At 37.4% G+C, this 17,371-nt stretch overlaps 2 non-coding genes across 2 annotated transcripts; both read right to left on the bottom strand.

Annotated features, from left to right (window-relative positions):
• Positions 1-754: 754 nt before the first annotated feature.
• On the bottom strand, positions 755-861 carry LOC122066118. Its single transcript, XR_006136242.1, has one exon. It is a non-coding gene; the product is annotated as a small nucleolar RNA R71 (small nucleolar RNA).
• Positions 862-8,591: 7,730 nt separating this feature from the next.
• LOC122066115 lies at positions 8,592-8,698 on the bottom strand. The gene has a single exon (XR_006136239.1). It is a non-coding gene; the product is annotated as a small nucleolar RNA R71 (small nucleolar RNA).
• Between the last annotated feature and the right edge of the window lie 8,673 nt (positions 8,699-17,371).

Here is a 17,371-nt window from a genome sequence, read left to right as displayed (position 1 = left end):
GTTTTGTTTTTCCTTTTCTTTTATTGAATTCCTGAGAAGAACAACTTGCAATAATAGTTGTATCGATGGAGGTCTCCATGCCTCACAGTATGATAAAGACAGGTTTCACTCTGTAGCAGTACCTCAGGAATTGACCTGAGCAACCCTGGATCCTTTCCGGTAAGCTCCCAAAAAGCCAAAAAAAAAATCATAAAAATCATAAAAAAAAAGTTTTGCTATCCATTCTTTTGTGCTTGTCTTACTCTAGTTATGGGTAGTTTTCTGTTGTATGAGTGTTAGGTGGGTACGTAATAATAAGAATCAGTTAAAAAGAAGAGATCCAACAAGTAGTGATCCTATACATTTGCTCTCTTTAAAACATTTCAATATAGGTGGCCAACATCAAAACCCTTCACCAAAATCTCTAAAAGATAGGTTCTACCTTGTTAGAACAGCCCAACCTTCCTGCATAATTCTACCACAAGCCCTGGGCAATAATTTTGAACTTAAATCTCAATACATCACTATGTTGCCCCACTTCCATGGGTTGACCTCTGAGGATGCATACCTATTTCTAATGGAATTTGAAGAGGTATGTGTTCCAATTAAGATCCAACAGCTTTATGATGATGTTGTTAAGCTTAGGTTTATCACTTTTGTATTAAAAGACCAAGCTAAGAAATGGTTATATGGGTTACCCACAAATTCCATAACTTCATAAGAATAGTTCACAGTTGTCTTCCTTAAGAAGTTTTTCCCAACTCACAAGACCAATAAGCTTAGAAGTGATATCCTTCAGTTTGGGCAAAAGCCTAGTGAGTCCTTTTCCAAACTTATGGAGAGATTCAAGGATCTACTCCAAGAATGCCCTCACCACGGACTAGACTTATGGCATTTATGTCAAATAATTTATGAGGGTATTGATTACCCAACTAAACAATTGATAGAGTCTATGTGCCCTGAGGGATTCAAATCCTTTGTAGATGAAGGAAAGGCATGGGAATTCTTACTTAACTTAGCTGACAAAACTCATTAGTGGGAATCAACCCAAAAGAGTGAAAGAACCATAGGAGGGAAAGGATATTTTATGCATGGGATAGTAGCCAAGGAAGCCCATTTGGATAGCCTAATCAAGAGAATTGAGGCTATTGTTCCTAGAGAGCCATCATCAACCAATTTGATTAAGATTTGTGCTTGGTGCCAGTCCCCTGGACATGTTATAGAAGAATGCCCCAACACCTCTGGGGGCACTTCTAATGATAGTGTTAATGCCTTATACCAGAATAATCTATATAGTAACACCTACAATCCAGGATGGAAAAATCACCTAAATTTCTCTTGGAATCAGGGCAATCTAGCAGGGCCTTCCAATTTTCATAATCAAGGCCAACCTGGACCCCAAAGGCCTCCCTTTGCACAATAAATTTTTTCCCAAAATACTTTTCCTGGGTTAAATGTAGGACCTCAGGCTAGTTTTCCTAGGGCCCCTCTCTTATCATCGTATCAGCAACCCCCTGGGTTTACCAACACTGGAGAGGCAAGTAGAATAAGTGACTTAGAAAAAAATATGGCCTTCCTCATGACAAGCCATGAAAATATTATGAGAGAACTCACCTAAGTTATCTCAATTATGCATGAGAGTGAGAAAGGAACTTTACCCAGTCAACCAGAGCCTAACCCTAGGCATCATCAGCCTGTTAGTTCACAAGTACCAACTAATGCACAACTGAATATAGTACAAGGTCAGACCCAACAAGGGCCCTCTAACCAATGTAATGTTGTTTATGCCCTTAGGAGTGGAAGAGAGTACCAATAGAGTGTTCCTAAATCTTTTCCATCTATTACTCTTGTTAACTCTCCTTTAGTTGAGGACACAAGTGTGCCTCTTATTCCAGGCTCGTCTGATAAACCTAAAGATTCTTTTGAAATTAAAGATGATTTGGTTGAGCAAACCAAAATTAATTCTTCTAAAAAAGGGTAAATCCCTAACAGTCCTCATGTTCCTCCTATTCCATTTCCTAATTGCTTGGTAAATAAAAAGAAGATTGCTTTCATGGATAAAATTTTAGAAGTCTTCAAAAAGGCAGAAGTGAACATCTCTCTTTCGGATGTCATATCCCAGATCCCCGCCTATGCAAAAGTACTGAAAGATTTATGTACTCACAAATGTATCACTAGTGTGCCCAAAAAAGCGTTCTTGGCAGGTAACATTAGTTCCATAATTACTCAGCCTATAGCAGCCAAGTATAAGGATCCAGGGAGCTCTACCATATTTTGTGCATAGGCAACACCTACATTGAGCATGCCTTACTTGACCTTGGCGCATGTGTGAATCTTTTACCTTACCATGTGTACAAGCAACTAGGATTGAGAGAATTGAAAGCCACTAGAACTACTCTTCAGTTGGCAGATAGGTCTGTTAAGATTCCTAAAGAAATGGTTGAGGATGTCTTACTAAAGGTGGGGGAATTTATTTTCCCTGTTGATTTCATTGTGTTAGACACAAAACCCTTCTCAACCAAGGATGAGATCCCAATAATTCTAGGAAGACCATTCTTAGCTATCAGTAATGCATTAATCAATTGCCAGAATGGTTTCCTAAGGTTATCTTTTGGTAACCAAATTGTTGAGTTTAATATGTTTAGGATAGGCAAGCAACCACATATAGAAGAAGAGATCAATATGCTTGAGGATTTTTTAGATTTTTCTGATGATTTAATTACCAATTTTGATATTGATTTTGATTCAGAATTCCAAGAGTGTAAGAATGAGTTGGATGATGATAGTGAAAATTTCTTTTCTGAAGTCTTGAGTCTTGACATACCTGTGGAGCCCTTAGGACCCTGTTCCAATTCTAAGACCAAACCTTCCATAGTTGAGCCCCCTAAGCTAGATCTTAAGGAATTGCCATCTAATTTGAGGTATGCTTTCCTAGGGCCTGACCAGACTCTTCCTGTAATAATTTCTTCAAATTTAACTTCTAGCCAGGAAGAGGAGTTACTTAAAGCGTTAAAAGATACTAAGGAAGCCCTAGGTTGGACCATGACTGATATCAAGGGTATAAGCCCTTCTATTGTACAACATCATATTCATCTTATGGAGGATTCCAAACCATCCATGGAACCCCAAAGAAGAGTTAACCCAGTGATGATGGAAGCCATTAAGAATGAGATCCTAAAGTGCTCGGATCATGGAATAATTTATCCTATTTCTGACAGCCAATGGGTAAGCCCAGTTCACGTAGTGCCTAAGAAGTCTGGGGTGACAGTAGTTCCCAATGCCAATAATGAACTAATTCCAACCCGTGTCCAGTCAGGGTGGAGAGTGTGTATAGACTATAGAAAACTTAATGTGGCAACCTGGAAGGACCACTTTCCATTGCCATTCATTGACCAGATGTTAGAGAGGTTAGCTGGACATGAATACTATTATTTTCTTGATGGATATTCTAGCCATAACCAGATCCCAATTGCTTTAGAGGACCAACATAAGACCACTTTTACATACCTATATGGAACATTTTCTTATAGGCGTATGCCCTTCGGGCTTTGCAATGCCCCTGCTACGTTCCAACGATGCATGATGAGCATCTTTTCTGACATGGTCAAAATATTCTTAGAATTATTTATGGATGACTTTTTAATTCATGGAAATTCCTATTCTGAATGTCTTCATCATCTTTCCCTAGTTTTTAAAAGGTACATATGTAAAAATTTGGTTTTGAATTAGGAGAAATGCCATTTTATGGTTAAATCTAGTATTGTTTTAGGCCTTGTAATATCCAAGGAGGGAATTAAGGTAGATAGAGCTAAAGTGGATTTAATTGATAATTTACCACCTCCTCAATCTGTTAAGGATGTTCGATCTTTTCTAGGGCATGCGGGCTTCTATAGAAGGTTTATTAAGAACTTTAGTCAGTTAGCCCAACCTCTCACTTCATTACTTGCTAAAGATCAAACTTTTGAGTTTTCTAAAGAGTGCCTAGTATCCTTCAAACAACTTAAGAATGAGTTGACCAATGCACCCATTGTTCAACCACCTGTTTGGACTGAACCTTTTGAACTGATGTAAGATGCTTTGGATTTTGCCATAGGAGCGGTTTTGGGTCAAAGGATTAATAAGTTGCCCACTATCATTTACGATTCTAGTAGGACCTTAAATGATGTACAACCACTGAAAAAGAATGTTTAGCTATTGTGTTTGCATTAGAAAAGTTTCGGTCTTAGTTCGTTCACATGTGGTGGTGTATACTGATCATTCTGCTTTTAGATACCTAGTTCAGAAGAAGGATGCCAAAGCCCATCTCATTAGGTGGGTTTTACTTTTGTAAGAGTTTGATTTAAAAATTAGGGATTAGAAAGGAGTTGAAAACCTAGTTGCAGACCATTTATCCTAGCTTCCCAATTCCTTAACTGTCGATTCTCCAGTCAACGAGAACTTTCTAGATGGAAAGCTATTTACAGTGTCCAGTGAACCATGGTTTGCTGACAATGTCAACTTCTTAGTTTTAGGAGTGACTCCGGATCACTGGTCTACCCAAGATAAGTATAGGTTTCATTCCCAAGTTAAGCACTTTTTCTGCGATGATCCTTATTTGTTTAAGATATATCTGGATCAAATTATCCAACGATATGTTCCTGATCATGAGTAACATTCAATTCTCTCTTTTTGCTATGATTATGCATGTGGTGGACACTTTGGACCTAGGAAGACTGCCGTAAAGGTTCTCCAATACGGATTTTATTGGCCTACTCTTTTTAGAGATGCTTTTAATTTTTGCAAGGCTTGTCCTGCCTGTCAATCTTTTGGCCATATCAATAAGAGGAACATGATGCCCCTCAACCCTATTTTGGTAGTTGAGATCTTTGATGTATTGGGCATCGATTTCATGGGACCATTCCCTAATTCCTTTGGGAATTTGTACATACTTTTGGCTATTGATTACGTTTCTAAATGGATAGAGGCCATACCTTGTAAATCTAATGACCACAAAATGGTGGTCCAGTTTCTCAAAGAGAACATTTTTTTTCCTTTGGTGCACCACGTATAATAATTAGTGATAGGGGTACTTATTTTTGTAATCGGCCTTTTGAGGCCTTAATGAAAAAGTATGGGATCACCCATAAGTTATCTACCCCTTATCACCCCCAAACTAGTGGCCAAGTGGAGGTGTTTCATAGGCAGATCAAACAAATCTTGGAGAAAACTATTAATCCCAACCGTAAGGATTGGTCCCTTAGGCTCATTGATGCCTTGTGGGGACATCAGACTGCATTCAAGACCAACCTTGGTCAGTCTTCCTACCGTTTGGTGTATGGTAAAGCTTGTCACTTACCAGTTGAGTTGGAGCATAAGGCCTTTTGGGCCATCAAGAAGCTCAACTTTGATTTGTTTGATACGAAAATTTATCGTAGGCTCCAACTATTTGAGTTGGAGGAACTTAGGAATGATGTCTATGAAAGTTCTAGGATTTACAAGGAAAAGACCAAAGCTTTCCATGATAAGCACATTCTACGTAAATCTTTTACAATTGGTGATATGGTCTTATTATACAACTCTCGACTGCATCTTTTCCCTGGTAAGCTTAGATCCCGATGGGATGGCCCATTTATTGTCTATAATGTATATCCCCATGGGGCTGTGGAGATTCTGAATTCAAGAACAAGGGTAACTTTGAAGGTTAATGGTCAACATTTGAAACCGTTCTTGGAGTTTCCTACCACTGGTAGTTAAGAGGTCATGGATCTCCATGAACCTCTTTGCACTGATGACTAACTTTTAATCAGGTATGACCCCTTTGCATTGTCTTCACTTTTAATTCTTTCCATGCATTGAGGATATTGCATGACTTAAATGTGGGGAAGGGAAACCAGTTTTTTCTTTTTCCACTTTGTTTTGTTTGTTTTTCATTTTATTTTTGAGCTTGCTAAAGATGAAGTCCTACTTTGGCTTTTGGCTAATGATCATACCATTCGATTGCTTGATGTATGAAAATAAAATTTTTAATTATGGTACCCATTTTGAACGTATAAAAATCCTGTTGAGAAGAAAGAAACAAGCGTGTGTCTTGAGATGAGACTTTCTTTTGAAAAATAAGGGACCCTTGTTTTATGGTGTTGGACCAGATGTAAGTCTGTGTGTTTCTTGTACTTTTGATTTGGAATTGAGACATTCTTTTTCATTTGGCATGAGTTGACAAATGCACAATTTTAAATGAAGTGTGAAATGCTGTATAAAGAAGAATAAGAGTTGATTCCCTTAAAACTAGATAGGGCATTGCGCCTCAAGAAGCGTGGTGTCTTAATCGAAATTCCTAGGGAGGAAACTTCTGAAAGAACTCTAGCATCATTGTCTTTGTGGGCATATGCAAAAAGCGAAGTTACATAGTAACGTGGGTGTCTGGTATTTGCTCCACCATGTCATTCAGGCCAAAAGTAGTGGAGTAGAATAGAGTTTATTAAGAAAAAAAAAGGAGAAAAAAATGTGCAAATGTCATTAATGCTAGGTAACATGTTTGGTCAAAAACACTCCAACGCCTTAGTCATTGGTTCCCTATTTCTTCACAAGTGGTTTTGCCTTAAGATAAGGATGAAGAGACGAAGTGAGTTCCAAATTAAGAAATATGGTAGTGCCTAGAATTGATAAAGGGTAATAAAGTTTAAGTGTAGGGGTCCCTTGTAAGAGGAATTATCTTTGCTCCGGATCAGTATGGCCCTTACCTTTAGCCTAGGTTGGGATTTGTTTATTCTGAATTTTAGGTGTATGTTCACTGAAACACCCACAAGACACAACTCGTCTACTAGGGGTGACCTAGGGGTTTAAAGGCTTGTTGCAAATGCTAAGGGCAACCGTGATTGCTACAAAAGTGAGTTAGGTTTTTTTGTTTTTATTCTTTTTCTTTTTATTTTGCTCGAGGACTAGCAAAGTCAAAGTGTGGGGGAATTCTGATGAGCACATTTATGTGTGAAATCTAATGTAGTAAAACATGCATTTTACATATTTAAAATGGAGCTACCGTGGGTTTTACTCTCTTTTTGTAGGTTTTATATTTTCAAGGCCTTAAGGACTATCGGGTGCGATATCTCTAATTTTATATGTAAAGAGGTCTATTTCTTTTCATGTTTACGAAGAGAACAAAATTTTGAGTAAGATGGATGTGTTCAATTCCAAGTACACATTCGTTTGGTCAATCATACAAGTGATTATTCTTTTCAGGCCAGAAAAAGAATAATGGATCGGAACTGAATCGAGATGCAGAACCAGCCCATCTGTAGTTGTCCTAAGGGTATAAGAAATATTTCAAATTCCAACAAGGATTGATGGACCACATCCTTAAGTGATTGAAGATTCATTTTTGGTAACAACAACTACATAGTGTAGTTGGTGAGTTGTGGTGTGCAAAATCCCTTGCTTATTAAGAGGTCTCAAGTTCGAACCTCTTAGCTGCCATTTTGTCAAGGTTTTTTTAGAAGATTTTCTCTCTTCTACTTATCACTTAAAGGAGGTTGGCCAAGATGGTTGTACGCAAGTTTGGAGAAGCGAGAGAGAAAATAAAGAGAAAAAATAAGAAAGAAAAAAAAAATACAAGGGCATGGATGGAATTTCCCATTAAAATAGAATATTGTCCAAATCCAAGCAAGAAAAATCGGCCAAGGGGGGTTTCTTGTACAAGAAGAGAGAAAAATAGAAAAAGGGAGAAAAAATAGAAAAAAAAGGTAAAAAAAATCATGGGAGATCTGATGAGCACAATAATGTGTGAAATCTTAGGGATATAAATGTACATTTTGCCCCACTTTGGATAGTACTACTTTTATTTTTCTTGTTTTTTTTTAGTTTCCAAGTTTACAAGAGAAAGTGCTTAAAGTAAATCAAGAACCAGTCCAAAGGTGGGACCCACTCATTGGTACCACATCCTCTCTCCTACAAAATCCTAAAGATTATTCTCTCTCCTTGCCACCTCACAAGATCTTGAAGATGCTATGCAGAGATTCCTTTTTGATTTAATGAAGATTTCAAGATATTGGTTAATATTGCAAGGAAGGAATAGAATTTGTTAATTTTAGAAACGGATTCTCTCTTTCCTCACACAATATCTCAGAAAATGAAGATTTTTACCAAGATTTTATTTTATTTTATTTTCTTTCTTTTCTTAAAGAAGACTTGTAGAAAGAAGAGATCCAACAAGTAGTGACCCTATACGTTTGCTCTCTTTAAAACCCTTCAATATGGGAGACCAACAGCAAAACCCCCCACCTAAATCTCTGAAAGATAGGTTCTACCTTGCTAGAACAGTCCAACCTTCTTGCATAGTTCTACCACAAGCCCAAGGCAATAATTTTGAACTCAAATCTCAATACATCACTATGTTGCCCCACTTCTATGGGTTGACCTCTGAGGATGCATACCTATTTCTAATGGAATTTGAAGAGGTATGTGTTCTAATTAAGATCCAACAGCTTTCTGATGATGCTGTTAAGCTTAGGTTTATCACTTTTGCATTGAAAGGCCAAGCTAAGAAATGGTTGTATGGGTTACCCACAAATTCCATAACCTCATGGGAGCAGTTTACAGTCGTCTTCCTTAAGAAGTTTTTCCCAACTCACAAGACTAATAAGCTTAGAAGTGATATTCTTCAGTTTAGGCAAAAGTCTAGTGAGTCATTTTCCAAACTTATGGAGAGATTCAAGGATCTACTCCAAGAATTCCCTCACCATGGCCTAGACTTATGGCATTTATGTCAAATAATTTATGAGGGTATTTATTACCCAACTAAACAAATGATAGAGTCTATGTGCCCTGAGGGATTCACATCCTTTACAGATGAAGGAAAGGCATGGGAGTTCTTACTTGACTTAGCTGACAAAACCCATGAGTGGGAATCAACCCAAGAGAGTGAAAGAACCATAGGAGGAAAAGGATATTTTATGGATGGGATAGTAGCCAAGGAAGCCCATTTGGATAGCCTAATCAAGAGAATTGAGGCTATGTTCCTAGAGAGCCATCATCAGTCAATTTGATTAAGATTTGTGCTTGGTGCCTGTCCCTTGGACATCTCCTAGAAGAATGCCCCAATACCTCTGGGGGCACTTCTAATGATAATGTTAATGTCTTATACCAGAATAATCCATATAGTAATACCTACAATCCAGGATGGAGAAATCATCCAAATTTCTCTTAGAATCAGGGCAACCAAGCAGGGCCTTCTAATTTCCATAATCAAGGTCAACCTGGACTCCAATGGCCTCCCTTTGCACAACAATCTTTTTCTCAAAATACTTTTTGTCGGTTAAATGTAGGACCTAGGCTAGTTTTCCTAGAGCCCCTCTCCTATCATCTTATCAGCAACTCCCTAGGTTTATCAACACTGGAGAGGTAAGTAGAATAAGTGACTTGGAAAAAAATACGGCCCTCCTCATGACAAGTCATCAAAATATTATGAGAGAACTCACTCAAGTTGTTTCAATTATGCGTGAGAGGGAGAAAGGAACTTTACCCAGTCAACCAGAGCCTAACCCTAGGCATCATCAGCCTGTTAGTTCACAAACATCAACTAATGCACCACTGAATATAGTTCAAGGTCAGACCCAACAAAGGCTCTCTAACCAATGTAATGTTGTTTATGCCCTTAGGAGTGGTAGAGAGTACCAACAGAGCGTTCCTAAATCTTTCTCATCTATTACTCATGTTAACTCTCCTTCAGTTGAGGACACAAGTGTGCCTCTTGTTTCAGGTTCGTCTGATGAACCTAAAGATATTTCTAAAACTAAAAATGATTTGGTTGAGGAAACAAAAAATGATTCTTCTGAACAGGGGCAAATCCCTAACAGTCCTTATGTTCATCCTGTCCCATTTCCTAATCGCTTGGTAAACAAAAGGAAGACTACTTCCATGGACAAAATTTTAGAAGTCTTAAAAAAGGTAGAAGTGAACATCCCCCTTTTGGATGCCATATCCCAGATCCCCCCGCCTATGCAAAGGTACTAAAAGATTTGTGTACTCACAAACGTATCACTAGTGTGCCCAAAAAGGGGTTCTTGGAAGGTAACATTAGTTCCATAATTACTCAGCCTATAGCAGCCAAGTATAAGGATCCAGGGAGCCCTACCATATCTTGTGTCATAGGCAACACCTATATTGAGCATGCCTTACTTGACCTTGGCGCAAGTGTGAATCTTTTACCTTACCATGTGTACAAGCAACTTGGATTGGGAGAATTGAAAGCCACTGGAACTACTCTTCAGTTGGCAGATAGGTCTGTTAAAATTTCTAAAGAAATGGTTGAGGATGTCTTACTAAAGGTGGGGGAATTTATTTTCTCTCTTGATTTCATCATGTTAGATACCAAGCCCTTCTCAACCAATGATGAGATCCCAATAATCCTAGGAAGACCATTCTTCGCTACCAGTAATGCATTAATCAACTCCCGGATGGTTTCCTAAGATTATCTTTTCGTAACCAAACTATTGAGTTTAACATGTTTAGGATAGGAAAGCAACCACATATGGAAGAAGAGATTAATATGATTGAGGATTTTCTAGATTTTTCTATTGATTTAATTATCAACTTTGATATTAATTTTGATTCAGAATTCCAAGAGTGTATGGATGAGTTGGATGATGATAGTGAAAATTTCTTTTCTGAAGTCTTGTGTCTTCACACACCTGTGGAGCCCTTAGGACCCCTTACCAGTTTTATTCCCAAACCTTCCATAGTTGAGTCCCCTAAACTAGATCTTAAGGAGTTGCCATCTAATTTGAGGTATGCTTTCCTAGGGCCTGACCAGACTCTTCCTGTAATAATTTCTTCAAATTTGACTTCTTGCCAAGAAGAGGAGTTACTTAAAGTGTTAAAGGATAATAAGGAAGCCCTAGGTTGGACCATGGCTGATATCAAGGGTAAAAACCCTTCTATTATGCAACATCTTATACATCTTATGGAGGATTCTAAACCATCCACAGAACCCCAAAGAAGAGCTAACCCAGTGATGATGGAAGCTATTAAGAAAGATATCCTAAAGTGCTTGGATCATGGAATAATTTATCCTATTTCTGACAGCCAATGGGTAAGCCCAATTCACGTAGTGCCTAAGAAGCCTGGTGTGACTGTAGTTCCCAATGCCAATAATGAACTAATTCCAACTCGTGTCCAATCTGGGTGGAGAGTGTGCATAGTTTATAGGAAACTTAATGTGACAACTTGGAAGGACCACTTCCCATTGCCATTCATTGACCAGATGTTAGAGAGATTAGCTGGACATGAATACTATTGTTTTCTTGATGGATATTCTGTCTATAACCAGATCCCAATTGCTTTAGAGGACCAACATAAGACCACTTTTACATGCCCATATGGATCATTTGCTTATAGGCGTATGCCTTTTGGGCTTTGCAATGCCCCTGCTACGTTCCAATGATGCATGATGAGCATATTTTCTGACATGGTCGAAAAATTCTTAGAAGTATTTATGGATGACTTTTCAATTCATGGGAATTCCTATTCTGAATGTCTTCATCATCTTTCTTTAGTTTTGAAAAGGTGCATATCTAAGAATTTGATTTTGAATTGGGAGAAATGCCATTTCATGGTTAAATCTGGTATTATTTTAGGCCATGTAATATCCAAGGAGGGAATTAAGATAGATAGAGCCAAAGTGGATTTAATTGATAATTTACCACCTCCTCAATCTGTTAAGGATGTCCGATCTTTTTTAGGGCATGCGGGCTTCTACAGAAGGTTTATTAAGAACTTTAGTCAGTTAGCCTGACCTCTCACTTCATTACTTGTTAAAGATCAAACTTTTGAGTTTTCTAAAGAGTGCCTAGAATCCTTCAAACAACTTAAAGAAGGAGTTGACCAATGCACCCATTGTTCAACCACCTGTTTGGACTGAACCATTTGAACTGATGTGTGATGCTTCAGATTTTGCCATAGGAGCGGTTTTGGGTCAAAGGATTAATAAGTTACCCACTGTCATTTATTATGCTAGTAGGACCTTAAATGATGCATAACTCAATTATACAACCATTGAAAAAGAATTTTTAGCGGTTGTGTTTGTATTAGAAAAGTTTCGGTCTTACTTAGTTGGTTCACATGTGGTGGTGTATACTGATCATTCTGCTCTCAGATACTTAGTTCAGAAGAAGGATGCCAAAGCCCGTCTCATTAGGTGAGTTTTACTTTTGCAAGAGTTTGATTTAGAAATTAGGGATAAAAAAGGAGTTGAAAACCTAGTTGCAGACCATTTATCCTCCCGACTTCCAAATTCCTTGACTGTCGATTCTCCAGTCAACGAGAACTTTCCAGTTGAACAATTATTTTCAATGTCCAGTGAACCATGGTTTGCTGTCGTTGACAACTTCTTAGTTTCAAGTGTGACTCCGGATCACTGGTCCACCCAAGACAAGTATAGATTTCATTCCCAAGTTAAGCACTTTTTCTGGGATGATCCTTATTTGTTTAAGATATGTCCAGATCAGATTATCCGACGATGTGTTCCTGATCATGAGCAACATTCTATTATCTCTTTTTGTCATGATCATGCATGTGGTGGACACTTTGGACCTAAGAAAACTACTGCAAAGGTTCTCCAATGCGGATTTTATTGGCCCACTCTTTTTAGAGATGCTTTTGATTTTTGCAAGGCTTGTCCCGCCTGTCAATCTTTTGGCCATATCAATAAGAGGAACATGATGCCCCTCAACCCTATTTTGGTAGTTGAGATCTTTGATATTTGGGGCATCGATTTTATGGGACCATTCCCTAATTCCTTTGGGAATTTGTACATACTTTTGGCTGTTGATTATGTTTCTAAATGGATAGAGGCCATACCTTGTAAAACTAATGACCACAAAGTGGTGTATAGTTTCTCAAAGAGAACATTTTTTTCCGCTTTGGTGCACCATGTGCAATAATTAGTGATAGGGGTACTCATTTTTGTAATCGGCCTTTTGAGGCCCTAATGAAAAAGTATGGGATCACCCATAAGTTATCTACCCTTATCACCCCCAAACTAGTGGCCAAGTGGAGGTGTCTAATAGGCAAATCAAACAAATCTTGGAGAAAACTGTTAATCCCAACTATAAGGATTGGTCCCTTAGGCTCATTGATGCCTTGTGAGCCCATTGGACTGCATTTAAGACCGATATTGGTCAGTCTCCCTACCGTTTGATGTATGAGAAAGCTTATCACTTACTAGTTGAGTTGGAGCATAAGGCCTTTTGGGCCATCAAGAAGCTCAACTTTGAGTTGTCTGATGTGGGAATTCATCGTTGGCTCCAACTATCTGAGTTGGAAGAACTTAGGAATGAAGCCTATGAAAGTTCTAGGATTTACAAGGAAAAGACCAAAGCTTTCCATGATAAACACATTCTGTGTAAATCTTTTGCAATTGGTGATAAGGTCTTATTATACAACTCTTGATTGTATCTTTTTCCTGGTAAGCTTAGATCCAGATGGCATGACCCTTTTATTATTCATAATGTTTATCCCCATGGGGCTGTGGAGATTTTGAATCCAAGAACAAGGCTAATTTCGAAGGTTAATGGTCAGCGTTTGAAGCCATTCCTCGAGTTTCCTAATACTGGTAATGAAGAGGTCATGGATCTCCATGAACCTCTTTACACTGATGACTAACTTTTAATCAGGTCTGACCCCCTTGCATTGTCTTTGTTTTTAATTCTTTCCATGCATTGAGGACATTGCATGACTTAAGTTTGGGGGAGGGAAACCAGTTTCTGCTTTTTCCACTTTGTTTTATTTATTTATTTATTTTTTTTGAGCTTGCTAAAGGATGAAGTCCTACTTTGGCTTTTGGCTAATGATCATACCATTCGGTTACTTGATGTATGAAAATAAAAGTTTTGATTAAGGTACCCATTTTGAACGTATAAAAACTATGTTGAAAAGAAAGAAACAAGCATGTGTCTTGAGATGGGACTTTCTTTTGAAAAATAAGAGACCCTTGTTTTATGGTGTTGGACCATATGTAAGTCTGTGGGTTCCTTATACTTTTGATTTGGAGTTGAGACCTTCATTTTAATTTGTCATGGGTTGACAAATGCACAATTTTAAATGAAATGTGAAATGTGGTATAAAGAAGAATAAGAGTTAATTCTCTTGGAACTAGACAGGGCATTGCGCCTCAGGAAGCGTGGTGTCTTGATCGAAATTCCTTAGGAGGAAACTTCTGAAGGAACTCTAGCATCAGTGCCTTTGTGGGCATATGCAAAAAGCGAAGCTACATAGTAACTTGGGTGTCTGGTGTTTGCTCCACCATGTCATTCAGGCCAAAAGTAGTAGAGTAGAATAGAGTTTAAGCGAGAAAAAAATGTGCAAATGTCATTAATGCTTAGGAATATGTTTTGGTCAAAAACACTCCAACGCCTTAGTCATTGGTTCCCTATTTCTTCACAAGTGGTTTTGCCTTAAGATAAGGATGTTTTGGAAGAGACGAGGTGAGTTCCAAATTAAGAAATATGTTAGTGCCTGGAATTGATCAAGGGTAATAAAAGTTCAAGTGTGCGGGTCCCTTGTAAGAAAAATTATCTTTTCTCTGGATTGGTATGAGCCTTACCTTTAGCAAAGGTTTGGATTTATTCTGAATTTTGGGTGTATATTCACTGCAAACACCCACGAGACACAACTCATCCACTAGGGTAACTTAGGGATTTAAAGGCTTGTTGCGCATGCTAAGTGCAACCGTGATTCCTATGGAAGTGAGTTAGGCTTTTTCTTTCATTTCTTTATTTATTTATCTTGCTTGAGCAAGAGCAAAAGTCAAGTATAGGGGGCATTTGATGAGCACAATAATGTGTGAAATCTTACGGATATAAGTGTACATTTTGCCCCACTTTGGATAGTACTACTTTTATTTTTCTTATTTTTTTTTTAGTTTCCAAGTTTACAAGAGAAAGTGCTTAAAGTGAATCAAGAACCAGTCCAAAGGTGGGACCCACTCATTGGTACCACATCCTCTTTCCTACAAAATCCTGAAGATTATTCTCTCTCCTTGCCACCTCACAAGATTTGGAAGATGCTATGCAGAGATTCCTTTCTGATTTAATCAAGATTGCAAGATATTGGTTAATATTGCAAGGAAGGAATAGAATTTGTTAATTTTGGAAACAGATTCTCTCTTTTCTCACACAATATCTCAGAGAATGAGGATTTTTACCAAGATTTTATTTTATTTTATTTTCTTTCTTTTCTTAAAGAAGACTTATAGAAGGAAAGAGGTAAGAAAAAAACCCTATAAAAGCCCCTTCCTCCCCCCTCCTAATTATTATTCTCCTTAGTTTACTTTGTAGTTTATGCTTAGTTTTTTTCTTTCTCTCCCTTTCTCACTCTCTTTAGTTTTAGTTCTTCTTTATTTTTGCTTTAATCACTTTTGTAATAGTTTTTTATGTCAATTAATGCAAGCACTCTTTTATTCTTATTCAGCCTTTTATGTTTATGATCTATGCAATTGAGTTGTAATTTTTAAAGTTATAGTTCTAGGCTTAGATCTAGCCTTTTATGTTTATCATCTACGCAATTCAGTTCTTTTTTAAGATTTGTTATCTCTAGTACTAGAAATTTCAGATTTGGTTTATTCCAGATCTGGTTTTATTACTGGTAGTATCTCAAATCACCCAAGCTTTCAAGTTCAAGCATTGAAGTTCAAGTAAGTAGGCTCCCTCAATAGTCTTCTCTCCCCCCTCTCATTCCCTCTTCTGAGTACCATTTCTTTCTTAATTTAGGATTTTAATTTCAATCGTTACATTATTGCTATCCCTTTCCCCCAAGGTTCATGGCTAGTGTATGTGTTGGCTTTGCCCCTCCTAGCCATAGAACCATCAATTTATTGCTTTTATTTTAATTTTCTCCCTTTCCCTAAAGCCAAGTAGAATAACCCTTGTTAAAGTGACTCTCTGGTCAAGTAGGGAAGCTCATATTATGATGCATCCCTCGGGCTAAGTAGAGAAACCTACTTGTAAGTCTCTCTCTAGCTTTCTCCCCTTTCTTTTACTTTATTTTTATTTCAGCATTTTTTTCCTTTATTTTTTATTTTTAATTGTGTGGCTTGCGTCTTTAAATTCTTAGATGACGAATGGTTAGGACATTATTTTAGATACATATGTTTAGAACGGTAGTTATAATTAGATCACAACCATTAATAGGTTCACTTTCGCATTATTAAAAGAAAAAAAAATAAAGTGGCTGCTCTCCCTGAGTTCGACCCGTAGCTACACTGATCTGTACGCTTGCGGTTACATTTAAAATCTCAAATAAGATCTCTCTCCACACGTTTTCTCTCTTCTCTCTCCTCCACTTCATCAACAAGATAAAAAAAAAAAAACTTGTTTTCAGAAGCTAAAATCGTTAGCTTCTCTCCCCCATTCTCTGTATAATAGAATTAACACAAGGGGAGGAGGCACTTCATTCTTCTTCTAGGGTTTTTTCTTAGTTGCTCTATCTCTTTCTCTAGTTTTCTCTTTCTCCAGCTTTAGTTCTAGGTTTATGCTTTAAACACTTTTGTAAGTTCTTTTTATTCAATTAATGAAGCACTTTTGTTTTTTATTCAATCTTTTATTATTATTGTTTAAACAATTGAAGTTGTAATTTTCAAGTTCTAGTTCTAGGCTTAGTTCTAGGTGACAAAAATAAGCTGTGAAGCATGTCTTTCAAGTTCAATTTTTTTTTTCTTCAGATTTGTTTTCTCTAGTACTGAAAATTTCAGATTTGATTTTTCTAGTTCTGATTTTTAGTACTAGTAATATCTCAAATCGATCAAGTTTTTTGTTCAAGGGCTGAAGTTCAAGTAAGTAGGCTTCTTCAGTACTCTTCTCTCCCCCCTCTCAGTCCCTCTTATGACTACCCTTTCTTTCTTAATTTAGGATTTTAAGTTCAGTTATTACATTATTGCTATCCCTTTCCCCCAAGGTTCATGGGTAGTATATGTGTTGGTTTTGCCCCCCCTAGCCATAGAACCATCATTTTATTATTTTTATTTTAATTGTCTCCCTTTCCCTAAAGCCAAGTAAAGTAACCCTTGTAAGAGCGACTCTCTGGTCAAGTAGGGAAGCTTATATTATGATGCATCCCTCTGGCTAAGTAGAGAAACCTACTTGTGAGTCTCTCTCTAGCTCTATCCCCTTTCTTTTACTTTATTTTTATTTCAGCATTTTTTTTCTTCATTGCTTTTTAATTGCATGGGGTGTTTATTTTTAGCTATTTATTTATTTAATTTTAATTTCCTGGCTTGCGTATTTAAATTCTTAGATGACGAATGGTTAGGACATTATCTTAGATACATATGTTTAGGATGGTAATTAGAATTAGATCACAACCATTAATCGGTTCACTTTCGCATTATTAAAAGAAGAAAAAAAATAAAGTGGTTGCTCTCCCTATG

Source organism: Macadamia integrifolia, unplaced genomic scaffold, assembly GCF_013358625.1.
Source record: "Macadamia integrifolia cultivar HAES 741 unplaced genomic scaffold, SCU_Mint_v3 scaffold224, whole genome shotgun sequence".
In the NCBI taxonomy this organism is placed as follows: Eukaryota; Viridiplantae; Streptophyta; class Magnoliopsida; order Proteales; family Proteaceae; genus Macadamia; species Macadamia integrifolia.
This window is presented reverse-complemented; position numbering and strand designations above follow the sequence as displayed.